This window comes from Tupaia chinensis, unplaced genomic scaffold (genome assembly GCF_000334495.1).
Source record: "Tupaia chinensis unplaced genomic scaffold, TupChi_1.0 Scaffold141036_1, whole genome shotgun sequence".
Taxonomy (NCBI): domain Eukaryota; kingdom Metazoa; phylum Chordata; class Mammalia; order Scandentia; family Tupaiidae; genus Tupaia; species Tupaia belangeri.
The window spans coordinates 41,477-47,139 of NW_006200903.1; the positions used below are offsets into that span (position 1 = coordinate 41,477).

The window sequence follows — 5,663 nt, forward strand, 5'->3', positions numbered from 1 at the left end:
TGCTGATGGAGGTGCTATTAAGTGTTGAGAAAGAAAGCCATTATACATAGCCTTCAAACCAAACTATTTCATGGTTATTTCAAAGGGAGTTCCTTGATGGAAACGGTATCCATGTTAGATCATGATGTTGGTATGTGATCTCCGCCATCATTGGGGGGGTGGGGTTGTGCGCCTCACAACTGATGCACATATTACAAGAGCAGAATACTAGGAAGCAAAGGAAAATGCCAAAATTGTGATAATAAGAAGCACAATGAGCCATTTGTTTGTTTGTTTGTTTGTTTTCCACCAAGACATGCATACCTGACCCGAAGCAGTATGAAACCCAACCAATAAGGGAGCTGGCCCACCAGTGTTCTGGGTAGGGATAGTTTGCCGGCTTGGGTATAGTTTCTGTCCACACTGTTGCATTCAGGCAAAACCTGAGATACGCGGACCACGCCAACCCAGGGAGAAGCCAGGGCCTCTGCTTGGGTGTCATCCACATATATTCATTTTGTATCTGACACATTCCCTCACTCGTGTATCAGACCTTTTCTGGCTTTACATATGGTTCTTTATCCCCTCCCCCATTTTAATGCTACATACACATTAGTTTCAACCCAGGTCTACTCAAGAGAGAAGAGGCTCTGGAGGGTGCCGGCCACTGGAGGCATCATCATCTGTAATGGCAGAGTCTTCAGAAATAGATCAAAACCACACATCAGAGAAATAAAAAACTGTAATCTTTTCCAGTGAGCATTTTAAAAACACAGAAACCCACATGTCTACAAAAATCTTTACCGAGAGGAATAGAGGAGAGAAAATGGCATATTTTCATGTAGTCAGTTCCAGTCAGTTATGGGTCGGACATCATGTTTTATAATCATTGTTCCTGTGCCTTGAATTCCCTGTTTCGTAGAGTAAATCTTTTATTTCCCCCTCACCCCTCCTACTCCTGTAAGACATCCCTCAATAAATGTGTGTGTTTGGTAGCCACTAGCACCGCAGTCCTGAGCTTGCTCTGGCTGTAGCCGGCTGAGAACATGCTAAGGAGCATTGAGGTTTCAGCCTAATTTTGTTCGCCCACCTCGCCTTCCTGTGTACAAGTCTCAACCCACCCTGGCTGGAGCAGGGCCCCCGGCAAGTTCCCAGTTGTTAGACCTGTAGTAGGTAGAGAGCTGGTGGGCTTACTTCACTCAGATGAGCTGTTACAAGATTTCTTGAAGTGTGGCATGAAGCATTTGTACTATGTACACTCCTCTCTCCTCAGCCAGGGAAGAGCAGGACTCAGTCCAAACTGTGGGAAAATCATTAAAACTCAAAGCTAAAATTTATTTTTGTGTCCGTTGAATGTTTTGCTTCTTTCTTTTGCCCCTTTGCAAAAATGGAAAATTATCTGTTGATGATAATATGTATGGTAATAAATCTTTGACTGAACCAATATAGTGTATTCAGAACAGAAAAATTCATTTGGCATATTGTAATGTTACGCAGTGATTGAATGTGGAAGGAAACAAATAAATGCAAACTTTGTTTAAATAAACAAAAAAGCTGCATTTTAATAGCAAGTGCCCTATAGCTTTCTTCTAAAACATTCTTTCCTTCTCTCTCTACTTCTCCCCTTCTCCAAAGAGAAGCATAGGAAAACTGACTTATTTGCAAAGTCTAGCCTTAATATGGCCACGTTATTTGCACAAATACTGATTAAGTTGACTTTGCTGGAACTTTTTATAAGGAAATTTATATTAGATGCGTTAAAACACTTCTCAAGGCGAGGAAGCCAAGTCTGGGATCCTCCATTAGACAGTACCTTTAAGTACCTGTACCTGGAAGTTTCTGAGCCTTTCAGGAAGAAACATTCTTTACTCACTTACACGGCAGAACTGTGCTTTTTCAAGGTATAAAGCCAATTTTCAAGGACTTCGGTTGTCTTTCAGAAACCTAACCTTAGTTCCTTAGTTGTCAGATCATCTCTGAAAAAAATGATAGTCCAGTCAAAGCCCTCTCAATATAACCAACATTTCTAATTTCTGTTGCAAGACAACGGATATTATCGAACTTATGGAAACAATCACATTGCCACAAAATAAGAACACTTTATGGTTTCCAAATTCTAGAGGAATCAAGAGGAAAGTGTAGGCTTCCATTCTATTTTCAAGTACATCTTAATAAATTGGAAATAAACAAATTGCTGAAGTTTGAGAGAGCCCAAAAGAAAAAAAAAATCTTAAATTTGGAAAACAAGGCATAGACTGTGTTGTCAATCGAAAGTCACCTCGAAGTTCTCAGACACCGGTATTCGAGTACTTGTCAGCGTCTTTTCCACGACTTTTCTTGAAGAGGCCTTATCTGAACTGTAGCTTATTAACAAAACAGTTTTAGAAAGAATGTCAGAATAAGGCAACTAGTTCTAGACAACACACTTGAAAATGACTGTGGTCAAAGATCTGATGAGAGTGTATTATAACCCGTAACTGACAGGGAAATTTAGTCATTTCCATGCTGTACAGCAATTTTACACTAGAATCACTTAACGTTACCATTACAACTAATAACGTACCAATACATATTAAATACCCAGGACGCTCATACAATTTTGGAACACACATCCAGAACACAGTTACGTGAATATAATCCAAAGAAGGGCAAGCTACATTACAACATTTTATATTTGACAATATTTCCCAGATAATCCTAACATATTAATCAAATCTAATTTGTCTCTCCTGGATAGCTAGGGCCCTTCATAAATTTTCAAAGTTTGAGGTCAAAAGACTTCATTTAAAATAGGAAATTTGATTTTGGGAATTCTGTCAAATATCAAAGGTTACAAGACTTTTCCACTTCTTTTCTTCTCAATCTTTTTTCCAGATGGCACGTGCACTTGTTGGAGACAGGTATTTATACTGCACATCTGTACATGGACTAAGTGAATTTGTCACGTATCGCTAAAGTCTTCTACCCAGTTCCAAAGAAGGCAGGGTTGGAAATTTGTAATGTATCTCAAAGATACACATAAACATGCAAGTTTTTAGCAATGACATACTAATTATCATACAAGCAGAAGCCAAGTGTCTTCTTACAGTAAGAAGTAACTTCTGATACCTCCACACCAAAGAGAGCTCTAACATTTAATTTTTCACTCCATCCCAAAGCACGACTGAGTAGATTCCAAGAGTGAAGAATACCTCTTTTGATAACACCATGAAGATTCCAGAATTTCAATTTTTCCACATACAAATTTTCTTGTTTTTTTTTTTTTCCTTGATAACAAGATGCTATGAATTAAGTTACAAATCACCAATGTTTAATTGTCTTTTTGCATTCCTGGACCAATCCCGCTTGTTCATGGCTTTCTACTCTTTAAATATGTTTCATTCAGGAAGTTTATATCAACATTCATAAGTGAGAATCAGCTATAGCGTATTATCATATTGCCTTTTGCTTTGGTATCAGTGTTATGAAATCCCTATTTTTCCCCTCAGAATTATTTATTTTATTATATTTATTACTATTATTATTTTAAGTTGAGAGAGAGAGAGAGGTAGAAAGTGAGAAAGCAAGACACCAGGTCTGGGACTAGAACCATGGTCAGGCGGGTAGGAGTCCAGCACCTTAACCACCACACACCTGTCGGTACCTCCCTTCTTATTTTTTATCTTTCCTTATTGTAGAGGGTGCATGCACTCACCAGAGAGAGAAAAAAAAAAAAAGAAAGAAAGAAAACACTCCACAACAAGAGTAGTCATGCTACAATCTCTCCTCCATTTCTCCCTCCCATTAGGAGCCTGGGCATGCACATACATGTGTTCAACATGGCCCACGCAAAACCATTGGGACTGGGCCTCGTGCCATGGCTAGCTATGTGGGATCCAGCTCTCTTAACTGCTGAGTTATGGGGCTGACCCATGCCTTCTGCCTTTATAGACTCTATGCACGCCTGCCCTGTCCCATCAACCCTCAACATTTTGGTCTTATAAAGAACCTTCTTTTAAACACAACAGGGAGTAAGTATAATTTATTTGATGGTAAGAATGGGATACTAACAGCACATAAAGTAATTTATATATAAATTTACATATTTCTGTAGCCTGCTCGTCTTTGAACTCACCAGCCTTTACCAAACATTCCTGCCAACACGTTTCCTCATAGTAGGAAGTAAATACTAGGCCTAAAATGTTCAGTCCTTGCTTAACGGTGATTATTGGCCCAGGAAAATGCTGTTGTATGTAAAGGCCATCTGACAATAGAACTGTGATTCGTTCTTTGATGTGTACATTGGGATTGCCGGTAACATCATTAAGCCACCAAGCTCCAGCTCAGTCCACGCCTTCTCAGAGCACTGCTTTTCCTCAGGTATCAGGCTAGCAAGAACAGAAACACGCTTAATAGGGAAAGTAGATCCATTGGGTACTGGAGCAAGAGACTCTGAAAGAAACAGACGGAAACTGTGGGACCCACACATTCTGTGCCCTCAGCTGAGACTGGTTCTAAGAATAAATATGATCTCATTCATTCAGACCAGAATTTAAGAGAGTGATTTTCTGTTAAACAAAGAGACCTGTGGGTTTTGATCCTGGCTGCGGAGGCTTTGGAACCCCGGTCTGCCACTTGATGAGTTTCTGTTGTTTCTGGGCTAAAATGGCAACCAGTGATGCTGTTCTGAAGAGATTGGAGCAGAAGGGTGCAAAGGTAGATCAGATCAGTGAGTATCTCAAGCAACAAGTTGCTCTACTCAAGGAGAAAGCAATTTTGCAAGCAACTTTGAGAGAAGAGAAGAAACGTTGAGTGGAAAATGCGAAATTAAAGAAAGAAATAGAAGAACTGAAACAAGAGCTGATTCAGGCAGAAATTCAAAATGGAGTGAAGCAAATGCCATTCCCATCTGTACTCCACTGCAAGACAGTTCTGTAGCTTTGGAAAACATGGTACCATGTGCACCAATAACAACCATCTCTTCTGCTACCAGAGAACAGATAAAAGGAGGAAGAGAAGAAAAAAAGATGAAAGAGAAAGTGGAAAAGAAAGGAGAGAAGAAGGAGAAAAAGCAGCCGTCAGTAGCAGCAAGTGCTTAAGCCAGTAGATGTTTCCCGACTAGACCTTCGAACTGGTTGCATTGCTACTGCCAGAAAACACCCTGATGCAGATTCTTGATATATGGAAGAAGTCGACGTTGGGAAACAGCCCCAAAACAGTTGTCAGTGGCCTGGGGAATCATGTTCCCCTCGAGCAGATGCAGAATCGGATGGTGGTTTTACTTTGTAACCTGAAACAGGCGGAGATGAGGGGAGTATGTCTCAAGCAATGGTCTTGTGTGCTAGCTCCCCCGAGAAGGTCGAAATCTGGGCTCTTCCTGATGGGTCTGTTCCAGGAGACAAAATTACTTTCGATGCCTTCCCTGGAGAACCCAACAAGGAGCTAAATCTGAAGAAGAAGATTTGGGAGCAGATCCAGCCCGATCTTCACACCAATGAGGACTGCGTGGCCACCTACAGAGGCGTGCCCTTCCAGGTGAAAGGGAAGGGCATGTGTAGGGCGCAGACCATGGCTAACAGCGGGATCAAATAGAATGAAGGGCTTTCATCACTGAAATATGTCAGAGAAAACATTAATAATAAAAAGGAATATATTTGGGATCAGCAGTTAGCATAATGCCTATGTCGCTGGACTCCCACGTAGTC

The 5,663-nt window shown here is 40.7% G+C and overlaps 1 pseudogene; it reads left to right on the forward strand.

The window, feature by feature from the left end:
• Positions 1–4,596: 4,596 nt before the first annotated feature.
• LOC102499857 (aminoacyl tRNA synthase complex-interacting multifunctional protein 1 pseudogene) lies at positions 4,597–5,550 on the forward strand (annotated as a pseudogene).
• Positions 5,551–5,663: the final 113 nt, after the last annotated feature.